The sequence below is a fragment of the Oncorhynchus mykiss genome, chromosome 9 (genome assembly GCF_057628025.1).
Source record: "Oncorhynchus mykiss isolate SJ-2025 chromosome 9, ASM5762802v1, whole genome shotgun sequence".
Classification (NCBI taxonomy): Eukaryota; Metazoa; Chordata; class Actinopteri; order Salmoniformes; family Salmonidae; genus Oncorhynchus; species Oncorhynchus mykiss.
Genome location: NC_143030.1, coordinates 21,486,655 through 21,499,000, shown reverse-complemented (window position 1 = coordinate 21,499,000; position 12,346 = coordinate 21,486,655). Strand labels below are relative to the sequence as shown.

Genomic DNA, 12,346 nt, shown 5'->3' with positions numbered 1-12,346 from the left:
TCTCTCTGTTATTGGCATGGGAAATGTATGTTTACATTATCAATGTAAAATCAATCATAAACAAAAGCGAAAATAACAATCAGAATTAAACACTAAACATTACACTCGCAAAAGTTCCGACAATGTGCAAATAGTTAAAGTACAAAAGGGAAAATAAATAAACATACATATTGGTTGTATTTACAATGGTGTTTGTTCTTCACTGGTTGCCCTTTTCTTGTGGCAATAGGTCACAAATGTTGCTGCTGTGGTTGCGCACTGTTGTATTTCACCCAATAGATATGGGAGTTTATCAAAAATGTGATTTGTTTTTTTCGAATTCTTTGTGGGTCTGTGTAATCTGAGGGAAATGTGTGTCTCTAATATGGTCATACAATTGGCAGGAGGTTAGGAAGTGCAGCTCGGTTTCCACCTCATTTTATGGGCCAAATAGCATTCTAGTTCTCTCAGTTTTTTTTGTTAATTTCTCATGATTTAGTTGGGTTTAATTATGATGCTGTCCTGGGTTTCTGTAGAGTCTGTTTGTGTTTATGAACAGATCCCCAGTACCAGCTCGCTAAGGGGACTCTTTTCAAGGTTCTCTCTGTAGGTGATGGCTTTGTTATGGAAGGTTTGGGAATTGCTTCCTTTTAGGTGAATGTAGAATTTAAGGGCTCTTTTCTGGATTTTGATAATTAGCGGGTATCGGCCTTATTCTGCTCTGCATGATTTACTTTATGTTTTATGTTGTTTTTTGCATAAATCTGCATGCAGTTACTACATTATTCCATATGTGTTATTTCATAGTTTTGATGTCTTCACTATTGTTCTACAATGTAGAAAATAGTAAAAAAAATAAATTAAATAAAAACCTTGAATGAGTAGGTGTGTCCAAAGTTGTGACTGGTACTGTATATGTTGAAGAGGGTGGGGTTCAAGCTGCATCCTCGTCTCACCCCACGGCCCTGTGGAAAGATTTGAGTTTTTTTAACCACACACTTGTTGATTGTGTACATGGATTTTATAATATCGTATTTTTCCCCCCAACACAGCATTCCATCAATTTTTATAGCAGGCCCTCATGCCAAAATGAGTCAAAAGCTTTTTTGAAATGAAGAAAGCATGAGAAGACTTTGCCTTTGTTTTGGTTTGTTTGTTTGTCTATTAGGGTGTGCAGGGTGAATACGTGGTCTGTCGTACAGTCATTTGGTATAAAGACAATTTGACATTTGCTCAGTACATTGTTTTCACTGAGGAAATGTAGATGTCTGATGTTAATGATAATGCAGAGGATTTTCCCAAGGTTGCTGTTGACGCATATCCCTCGGTAGTTGTTGGGGTCAAATTTGTCTCCACTTTTGTGGATTCGGGTGATCAGTCCTTGGTTCCAAATATTGGGAAAGATTCCAGAGCTGAGGATGATGTTAAAGAGTTTAAGTATACCCAATTGGAATTTGTGGTCTGTATATTTCATGAGTTTTATGAGTATTTAGGATACCATCAACACAACAGGCCTTTTTGGGTTGGAGGGTTTTTATTTTGTCCTGTAGTTCATTCAGTATAATTGGAGAATCCAGTGGGTTCTGGCAGTCTTTAATAGTTGATGCTAAGATTTGTATTTGGTCATGTAAATGCTTTTGCTGTTAGTTCTTTTTTATAGAGCTGAACATTTTTGAGAAGTGGTTTATCCGTCTCCGTTTTGGATAGATAACGCTTCGTGTTGTTGTTTGTTTAGTGTGTTCCAATTTTCCCAGAAGTGGTTCGATTTTATGGATTCTTAAATTACATTGAGTTTATTTCTTACGTCCTTAATTTTTCTGTATTGTATTTCTGTATCGTTTTAGTGATTCATTATAGTGAAGTTTCAGGTTTTCTGGGTCTCTATGTTTTTGGTTGGAAAGGTTTCTCAATTTCTTTCTTAGGTTTTTGCATTCTTCATCAAACCATTTGTCGTTGTTGTTACTTTTGTTAAGTTGTCTGCTTGAAATGTTTAGTTTTAGTAGGGAAGCTGAGATGTGGAATATACTGTTTAGGTTTTCTACTGCCAGGTTTACATCTTTACATCTGTCTCTCTCTCCACCACAACCCACATGCACACAAGAAGAGATTTACTAAAATAGTGTGAGCTTCATGTGTCTCACCCGAACGCGTGAGGTCAGCGCCTGAAACGGATCATTCGAATCTACAGTAGGCATAAGCTATTACTGTAAAGAAATGCAGAATGTTAGTGTAGTTTTTACAGGAGGCTTCCGAATTACAGTTAATAACAGTATTTTTCAGCATTTTACCCATAATGCAGTGCAATCTACATCATTAATGCTGTAAAACACATTTATGGTATTATACTGTGCATCCTGCAGTGTTTTAAGTTTGAAATGGCAGAAAACTCTTACAGTCTAGCACACAGAAGGACCTTTTTCTGTGTTGAGATCGTTTCCTTTTGAATTTCTTGCCAATTGTAAAATGTTCCTGTTTTGACTAATTTAATAGAGTGAGCTAGGTCTGCTCTATACTGAATTAGCAAACCCCCTTCTCTCTTTACTCCTGGTAGTTTGGTGGATGGTACTATCAGCTCTCTAGAGGGTAACCAGTGGGTCAACTCCTCTATACCATGTTTCTTGTAGGATGAAAATGTCTGTATTTCTGATATGTTTGGTGAAGTCCAGGTTCCTGCTCTTTAGGCCAAAGTCAGATGACCTCTGACCTGGGATATTCCAGGATGAGATAGTGTTTTGTGCTCCATAAAGTGTCCAATGTTTTTAGTCGTGTGGTTTGGCCTCAGACCAGGAAGTATGAGCAGAGCCTGCTAAGCCTCTGCTACATGCCATTGGCTTGGGCTGGTGTAAGAGTGGGGGTTGGTCTTGTTTGCCTGCTTACGGCCTGGGCGTATGTGTGACTTTCATGTTGAGGCCCTCTTTTCGGGAGTGGGGGGTATGGGGTGGGCAGGAGGGGCATATGTCTGATCTGAAGGGCCTATATTGGGTGTGGGCATGGTTGGTTTGGAACGGTATTGATTCATTTGGGGTGGGTGTGTCAATGTGGCTAGTGTCTGTCTGGGCGGCCTGTCCTTTGCTCCTGTGTGAGATGTTGGGGCTGTGGTTGAGGGTGGTGTCCTCTCTCTCTCTCTCTCCCCCCTACCTCTAACAGGACCATGGGCTAATTGCTTTAGCTCTAGTCACTTTAACTCTCTCTCTTCTACTTTCTCTGTCATTCAGTCTCTCTCTGGCATTTTCACTTCTTCTCTCTCTCTCATTCCCTCTCCTCTCTAGCTTTCTCTTTTTCATTCCCTATCTCTCTAGTTCTCCCTTCCTCATTCCCCAACTCTCACTCGTTCATTCCTTCTTCTACCCCCCTCCATCCATATTCTTCTACCCCCCTCCATCCACTCTCTCCCTCTATCCCTCCATCCCTCTGTCTTTCTGGCGGTTCCCCCTCAGTTGCCTGCCCGTTATCTGGACCACTTACTGAATATTCATGGAGGGGCCGCCTAGCTGACAAACTGAGGCCCTCAGCGCTTACAGCTACCACATACATTCACACACACTCTCCGTGTGCAATACAGAGCCCCATCTGAACAATGCCTGCAGGTGTGGGAGAGAAAGAGAGGCAGGATGGAGGGAGGAGAAAGTCAGGAAGGAGGGAAGGGGTAAGAGAGAGAGAGGGATAAGAAAAGAAAGCACAGAGCGAGTGAGAAAGAGAAAGAGAGGGAGCGGGAGGGAGAGAGATTGAGAAAAAGGGAGGAAGAGTGCTTCCCCCAATTAAATAAATGTGACAAATACCAGAGAAAAATTAGACATGTAATGCAAATAACTTCAAGCACACAGAAACCCCTCAGACACATCCACACAGTACACATTTATCCCACCTCATCTAAATGTCTAAAAACAAAATTGTTCCACCTCTCCTCTGTTCCTCCCCCTCATCTTCTGCGGGCAGTTTGGCACGGATGTGAGGAGGGAGTGGTAGTGGTGGGCTCACTAACAGAACTTCACAGAGGTGTGTGTGATGTGGGGCCAAGACAGGGCCCAGGCGCTGCGAACGGTTAATGCACTCCCCAGACACACTCCCCACATAGATGAGGAATAAAGATTACAATATGAAAGGAGCTGAGAGATGAACGGAGGGAGGGGCAGAGGGAGGAGGTGGAAGAGAGAGGGAGAACGAGAGAGAGAGGAGGCACTGTAGAGCGAGAGATAATGAGGAAGACCACGCTTCATCTGAGGGAAAAAAAGAAGTGATTAGGAGAGGGGGATGACGAGGAGGGAAGAAAATAAGTGAAATGGTAGAGTGATCATGGAATAAAGAGATGCAAAGATGGACAGAAACACTGACAGGTAACAGTGGAAACAGAGGACTACGCTGGCAGGGGCACATGGCCCCAGTAGCAGACAGAGGTGAGCTGCCCCTTGGCAGCTAAGGATTCTTGTTAGGAGACCCGGCTCCGCAGCCCGTATCAGAAATCAACCCAGCTACAACACACACACAGACGTACACACACACACAGACACACACACGGACACACACACAGACGTACACACACAGACACATGCATGCACCACACAAAATGTAATAAGCCCCCCAGCAGAGTGTATGTGTGTGTGTGTGTGTGTGTGTGTGTGTGTGTGTGTGTGTGTGTGTGTGTGTGTGTGTGTGTGTGTGTGTGTGTGTGTGTCTGTGTGTGTGTGTGTTTGTGTGTGTATATTGGCAACCACTATGCTCTCTCCTTATCTAGCCCTGTAAGTCGTTTAGCAAACACAGTGATAAGGCAAACCTGCCACAGCTCATACCTGCAGCCTTACTAGGACACACACACACACACACACACACACACGCACACACACACACACACACACACACATACAGCATTCACAGAGACAGCACCATCTGAAAATTGCACAGTTGACAAGCATGTCGTAACATCTTGCTGTACACATCCACAGTAAAACCTCATAGACCTGAGCCAACAAGGACCCTAACTGAGAGAAAAATTACATTTATTGTGTTTCGTCCCCCACCAAAACAGCTTGTCTGTCTGGCTGGCTGTCATGTTAGCAGCAGTGTGTGTGTCAGGCAACAGCAACAGGAAGTGTTTGGTGATGCCTCAGTGCTCGTGGTTAAGAGACTGTAAAGTAGATAAGGCTGCACTGATGAGCCATCACTCACAACAGCACTCTGTCACAGCTGACGCTGCTGGATCTGTCTGTCTGTCTGTCTGTCTGTCTGTCTGTCTGTCTGTCTGTCTGTGTCTTTCTGTGAATATGTGTGTGTGTGCCTTTTATTTCATTTTTGTGTGGGTGTACTGCTTAACTGTGTGTGTGTGTGTGTGTGTGTGTGTGTGTGTGTGTGTGTGTGTGTGTGTGTGTGTGTGTGTGTGTTTGTGTGTGTGTGTGTGTGGCATTAATCAGTGTGTGGTGGGCCCGCCAGCGTTTTGGGCTGCTCACTCTGTTACTACGCTGCCGCTACTTATTAATCAACACACACAAACACTCTGACGCTACTTATTAATCAACCCAGCAGACAGGCGGTGGCACTGCCCTGCGCCTGCCAAATAGGGAGCAGCATGCCTCTATAAGATAACTCCAGCACTAGACCACTGGCCTTTTCTTGCCAGATACAGAGCAGGTTTAGTTACTCTAACATTGTAGGACCATGAGATTAATGCGGAAAACGAAGAAAGAGTGACAATCCATCTCCCTTTGTGTAGAGAAGAATGAAGTTGCCCTTGATACTGATCTAAGGTCAGTTTTGCATTGCTGCTCTCTAATGGTTAAAGTTAGGATTCAGGCAGAGTTAGCTGATGCTAGATCAGTACTTCATCCTCTTTGTGGTGTTACTAGAAGGTAGAATTGTTGCGTGCCACTGGTGAGTTGGGTTATATTGATGGTTCTGACTCACATAGAGGAAGATGGAAGCTGAAAGGCAGACCCAGATTGACACACACACACACACACACACACAGAGAGTTGAGTCATCAGCGCTGACTTTTTGACAGAATGAAAAGGTGTTTATTTTGTTGTTCATTTATTCATGTTACCAGATTAATTATAAGTCAGGGTCTTGAACAACTTTCATTTATCTCTCTCTCTCTCTCTCTCTGTCTCTTTTTTTCAAACTCTTGAAAAGAGCACTGGGTTTTTCTCTCTCTATTAGAGAGATGACAAGATAAGCAGAGAGAGAAAGAGAGAAAGACACTTACACAGGGAAAGGGGGGGGTGAGAGAGAGAAGGAGAGAGAAAGGGGGATACCTAGAAAATTCTACAACTGAATGCATTCAACTGAAATGTGTCTTCCGCATTTAACCCCTATGAATCAGAGAGGTGCGGGGGGCTGCCGTAATCGACACCCGCGTCTTTGACGCCCAGGGAATAGTGGGTAAACTGCCTTGCTCAGGGGCGGAACGACAGATTTTTATCTTGTCAGCTCGGGGATTCCATCCAGCAACCTTTTGATTACTGGCCCAACGCTCTAACCACTAGGTTACAGAGAGAGAGAGAGTGAAAAGAGAGGGGGGTGAGAGAGGGGGGGTAAGAGAGAAAGAAAGAGAGAGGGGGTTGAGAGAGAAGGAGAGAGGGGGTGAGAGAGAGAGAAAGAGAGAAGGGGTGAGAGAGAGGGAAAGAGAGAAAGAGAGGGGTGAGAGGGGTTGAGAAGGAGAAAGAGAGTGGGGGTGAGAGATAGGGAAAGAGAGGGGGGGGGTGGGAAAGAGAGAAAGAGAGAGGGGTTGAAAGAGAGGGGGGGGTGAGAGAGAGGGGAGTGAGAGAGAGAGAAAAAGAGAGGGGTTGAGAGAGAAAGAGAGAGATTGACAGAAAGATAAATTAAATGGGCCATTTTTTACTAGAGCGCTGCTGCCAGCAGCACACACTAAACATGGGGTCTCTCATAGTACTGTACTGAACCGCTGTACACCATGGTGCTTCCTCTCAGAGATACATCCTGTCCCTCACACAGACACCTAGTTGGGTCTGTCTGTACTCTACTAACAGAAGAGAGAGAGAGATGGAGAGAGAGAGGGAGGGATGAAGACAGAAAGAGAGAGCTGAGAGTGGTACAGAGAATTGAGTCAGACAGACAATATTCCCACCCACACAAGGCCGTATGTATACTGTCATAAAACAGATATGCATGTTAAATACACACAAAAACAAACGTGTATCCTTCTATGTATGTAAGTCATGTATAGGAAGTACCTCTCATCAGTAGACTGCAGTAGAGAGCTATGGAACAGCCAGTGGTGTGAGAAGGCAGCCCTCCAGAAGTTTGATGTGTGTGTGGAAACGAGATAAGCCAACAATTCCCTTTGTCATTAGTTTCCTATCCTCCCCACTCCTCCCTCCACCGCTATCGATGCCAATGGGCCTTATCTGACCAAATCTTTTCAAATATTCACTGCCTCTGCATAACTGCCACAGTCATCACTGCGATGAAATGCGTTTTCTCCACCATTTGCATATTTTAATTACACTGACGGAGAGAATGAAAGTGAAGGTTCTCGCACTGAGTGTGTGTTTGAGATTAACATTGCGAGACGTTGATTTTCTGACTGTTTTGTAACGCGTGTGCACGCGTGTGTGTGTGCAGTTGCCTGTGTTCATCTGAGTGTATGTGATATGGTGGCATCTAGAGCAGTGGTTCCCAAACTTTTTATTGTCTCGTACCCTTTCAAACATTCAAACTCCAGCTGCGTACCCCCTCTAGCACCAGGGTCAGCATACTCTCAAATGTTTTTTTTGTTGCCATCATTATAAGCCTACCACACACACACTATACAATACATTTCTTAAACATAAGAATGAGTGTGAGGTTTTGTCACAATCCGGCTCGTGGGAAGTGACAAACACCTCTTATAGGACCAGGGCACAATAATATTATAATAATCAATACTTTTGCTCTTTATTTAACCATCTTACATATAAAACTTTATTTGTTTATCAAAAAATTGTGAAGACCTCACCACAGCTTAATGAGAAGGGTGTGCTTGAAAGGATGCACATAAATCTGCAATGTTGGTTTGTATTGGAGAGTCTCAGTCTTAAATCATTTCCACACACAGTCTGTGCCTGTATTTAGTGTTCATGCTAGTGAGGGCCGAGAATCCACTATTACATAGGTACATGGTTGCAAAGGGCATCAGTGTCTTAACAGCACGATTTGCCAAGGCAGGATACTCTGAGCGCAGCCCTATCCAGAAATCTGGCAGTGGCTTCTGATTCAATTCAATTTTCACAGAACCGCTTGTTGCAATTTCGATGAGGCTCTCTTGTTCACATATTGGTAAGTTTAATGGAGGCAGGGAATGAAAGGGATAATGAATACAGTTGTTTGAGTCATCCGTTTCAGGAAAGTACCTGCGTAATTGCGCACCCAACTTCACGATATCACATTTGACATTGTCCGTAAGCTTGAGTTCATTCGCACACAAAAAATCATACAATGATGGAAAGACCTATGTGCTGTCCTTGTTAATGCAGAAAGAGAAGAGCTCCAACTTCTTAATCATAGCCTCAATTTTGACCCGCACATTGAATATAGTTGCCGAGAGTCCCTGTAATCTTCCATTCAGATCATTCAGACGAAAAAACATCACCCAGATAGGCCAGTCATGTGAGAAACTCATCATCATGCAAGCGGTCAGACAAGTGAAAATCATGGTCAGTAAAGAAAACTTTAAGCTCGTCTCTCAATTTAAAAAAAAGTGTCAATACTTTGCCCCTTGATAACCAGCGCACTTCTGTTTGTTGTAAAAGCGTTACACGATCGCTGCCTATATCATTGCATAGTGTAGAAAATACACGGGAGTTCAGGGGCTTTGCTTTAACAAAGTTAACAATTTTCTCTGTAGTGTCCAAAACGTCTTTCAGGCTTTCCCTTGGCAGCAAGTGCCTCTCGGTGGATGCTGCAGTGTACCCAAGTGGCGTCGGGAGCAATTGCTTGCACACGCGTTACCACTCCACTATTTCTCCCTATCATGGCTTTTGCCATGGCTTTTGCGCCATCAAAGTCCATTTGATGTCACAAAGCTTTCCAGTGCTTTCAAAATATCCTCTCCTGTTGTCCTGGTTTCCAGTGGTTTGCAGAAGAGGATGTCTTCCTTAATTGACCCTCCATAAACGTAAGGAACATATACCAGGTGCTGTGCCAGGCCCGCCACGTCTGTTGACTCATCCAGCTGCAACGCATAGAATTCACTGGCTTGTATGTGAAGCAGTAGTTGTTTCAAAACATCTCCTGCCATGTCACCGATGCGTCGTGAAACAGTGTCGTTTGATGAAGGCATTGTCCCAGCCATATCTGCAGCAACAGGAAGAATTAAGTCCTCCACAATAGCCACTCGGTAGCTCACCATGTAAGACACTTCTAGCCCCTTCTTATTAATGATATATGATGCTTTTATACATGTCTGACTACTCGAAAGTCATCTTTATTCTTGCTCCAAAAACTCCCATGGCTTATTTTTCAAATTGTCATGTTTCGTTTCTAAATGTATGCGCAAGAGTGAAGTTATCGGTTAATGTGATTAAATGTTAATCAGGCTGCCTGTATTTGACATTGTGATGTTATTTAGCTGAACACTGGATGGTTTAATTTTATTTTTGGCAGTGAAACGAGGCTACTCAGGAGAGAAAAAATCTCACCCAAATGTATAGCCCCGTTGGAAAATATAAATGTACTGTTTGAAAATGTGAAGAAAACAAATACCTAGTCTAGCGGTTAACAGCGTTGGTCCAGTAACCGAAAAGTCACTGGTTCTAATCGCCAAGCCTACTAGGTGAGAAATCTGCCAATGTGCCCTTGAGCAAGGCACTTAACCCTAATTGCTCCTGTAAGTTACTCTGGATAAGAGTGTCTGCTAAATGACTCAAATGTAATATAAAATGAATATCTTAAGTCTCCTAAGTCTGAATGGTGGAGGGCTGGTTGAGTGGGATTGGACAGTGAAAGACAGACATCCTAACCACATCATAACGATAGTTTCATAACCAGAGAGAGACAGACATCCGAACCTCATCATAAAGATAGTTTCATAACCAGAGAGAGAGAGACATCCTAACCTCATCATAAAGATAGTTTCATAACCAGAGAGAGACAGACATCCGAACCTCATCATAAAGATAGTTTCATAACCAGAGAGAGACATCCTAACCTCATCATAAAGATAGTTTCATAACCAGAGAGAGACAGACATCCGAACCTCATCATGAAGATAGTTTCATAACCAGAGAGACAGACATCCGAACCTCATCATAAAGATAGTTTCATAACCAGAGAGAGACAGATATCCGAACCTCATCATAAAGATAGTTTCATAACCAGAGAGAGACAGACATCCGAACCTCATCATAAAGATAGTTTCACAACCAGAGAGAGACAGACATCCGAACCTCATCATAAAGATAGTTTCATAACCAGAGAGAGAGAGACATCTGAACCTCATCATAAAGATAGTTTCACAACCAGAGAGAGACAGACATCCGAACCTCATCATAAAGATAGTTTCATAACCAGAGAGAGACATCCTAACCTCATCATAAAGATAGTTTCATAACCAGAGAGAGACAGACATCCTAACCTCATCATAAAGATAGTTTCATAACCAGAGAGAGACAGACATCCTAACCTCATCATAAAGATAGTTTCATAACCAGAGAGAGACAGGCATCCTAACCTCATCATAAAGATAGTTTCATAACCAGAGAGAGACATCCGAACCTCATCATCAAGATACTTTCATAACCAGAGACAGACATCCTTACCTCATCATAAAGATAGTTTCATAACCAGAGAGAGACAGACATCCTAACCTCATCATAAAGATAGTTTCATAACCAGAGACAGACATCCTAACCTCATCATAAAGATAGTTTCATAACTAGAGAGAGACAGACATCCTAAGCTCATCATAAAGATAGTTTCATAACCAGAAAGAGACAGACATCCTAACCTCATCATAAAGATAGTTTCATAACCAGAGACAGACATCCTAACCACATCATAACGATAGTTTCATAACCAGAGAGAGACAGACATCTTAACCTCATCATAAAGATAGTTTCATAACCAGAGAGAGACAGACATCCTAACCTCATCATAAAGATAGTTTCATAACCAGAGAGAGACAGACATCCTAACCTCATCATAAAGATAGTTTCATAACTAGAGAGAGACAGACATCCTTACCTCATCATAAAGATAGTTTCATAACTAGAGAGAGACAGACACCCTAAGCTCATCATAAAGATAGTTTCATAACCAGAGAGAGACAGACATCCTAACCTCATCATAAAGATAGTTGCATAACCAGAGAGAGACAGACATCCTAACCTCATCATAAAGATAGTTTCATAACCAGAGAGAGACAGACATCCTAACCTCATCATAAAGATAGTTTCATAACCAGAGAGAGACAGGCATCCTAACCTCATCATAAAGATAGTTTCATAACCAGAGAGAGACAGACATCCGAACCTCATCATAAAGATAGTTTCATAACCAGAGAGAGACAGACATCTGAACCTCATCATAAAGATAGTTTCATAACCAGAGAGAGACATCCTAACCTCATCATAAAGATAGTTTCATAACCAGAGAGAGACATCCGAACCTCATCATCAAGATACTTTCATAACCAGAGACAGACATCCTTACCTCATCATAAAGATAGTTTCATAACCAGAGAGAGACAGACATCTTAACCTCATCATAAAGATAGTTTCATAACCAGAGAGAGACAGACATCCTAACCTCATCATAAAGATAGTTTCATAACCAGAGAGAGACAGACATCCTTACCTCATCATAAAGATAGTTTCATAACTAGAGAGAGACAGACATCCTTACCTCATCATAAAGATAGTTTCATAACTAGAGAGAGACAGACACCCTAAGCTCATCATAAAGATAGTTTCATAACCAGAGAGAGACAGACATCCTAACCTCATCATAAAGATAGTTGCATAACCAGAGAGAGACAGACATCCTAACCTCATCATAAAGATTCATAACCAGAGAGAGAGCACAGCATGAGGAAAGTGCAACACAAGTGTAGATATGAGTCCAATAAAACGTAATAAAGCTGAATAGAATGAATCTGTGTAGTTCCTCTGTGATCAAGAGTTGGTGTTGCTCAGCATGTAGCATATTCTATGTTATCTAAGGGTTTGATGTGGGACAGTCACTAACACACGTGCACACACACACCATTTAGCCTTTCAATATGTACATTTCAGCTTTCTGTGGGACGATCGTCAGGAGAACACCATTCTCTGGCAGATGAACGCAGCGTATTTTTCTCTTTTTTTTAATTTGTCTATTTGTTTTTGTTTTGTTTTTTTAATTCCTAACTCGACCGGTGCACAGCTGTTCCTGTGGGATG

The 12,346-nt window shown here is 42.4% G+C and overlaps 1 protein-coding gene and 1 long non-coding RNA gene across 4 annotated transcripts in view; one reads left to right on the top strand and one right to left on the bottom strand.

Moving 5' to 3' along the window:
• nlgn2a (neuroligin 2a) overlaps positions 1-12,346 on the top strand; it is a 265,221-nt gene that overhangs the window by 226,703 nt on the left and 26,172 nt on the right. The window lies entirely within an intron of this gene.
• LOC149980833 (uncharacterized) overlaps positions 482-12,346 on the bottom strand; it is a 42,210-nt gene continuing 30,345 nt past the window's right edge. Inside the window, exons 1-2 of one of the 2 annotated variants that reach the window (XR_016483144.1) lie at positions 7,164-7,398; positions 482-944 (exon numbers count right to left, since the gene is read on the bottom strand). This is a non-coding gene — a long non-coding RNA (uncharacterized LOC149980833). Of the gene's footprint in view, positions 945-7,163; positions 7,399-12,346 lie in introns of those variants that run through there. The other variant, XR_016483145.1, reaches the window with a different exon arrangement.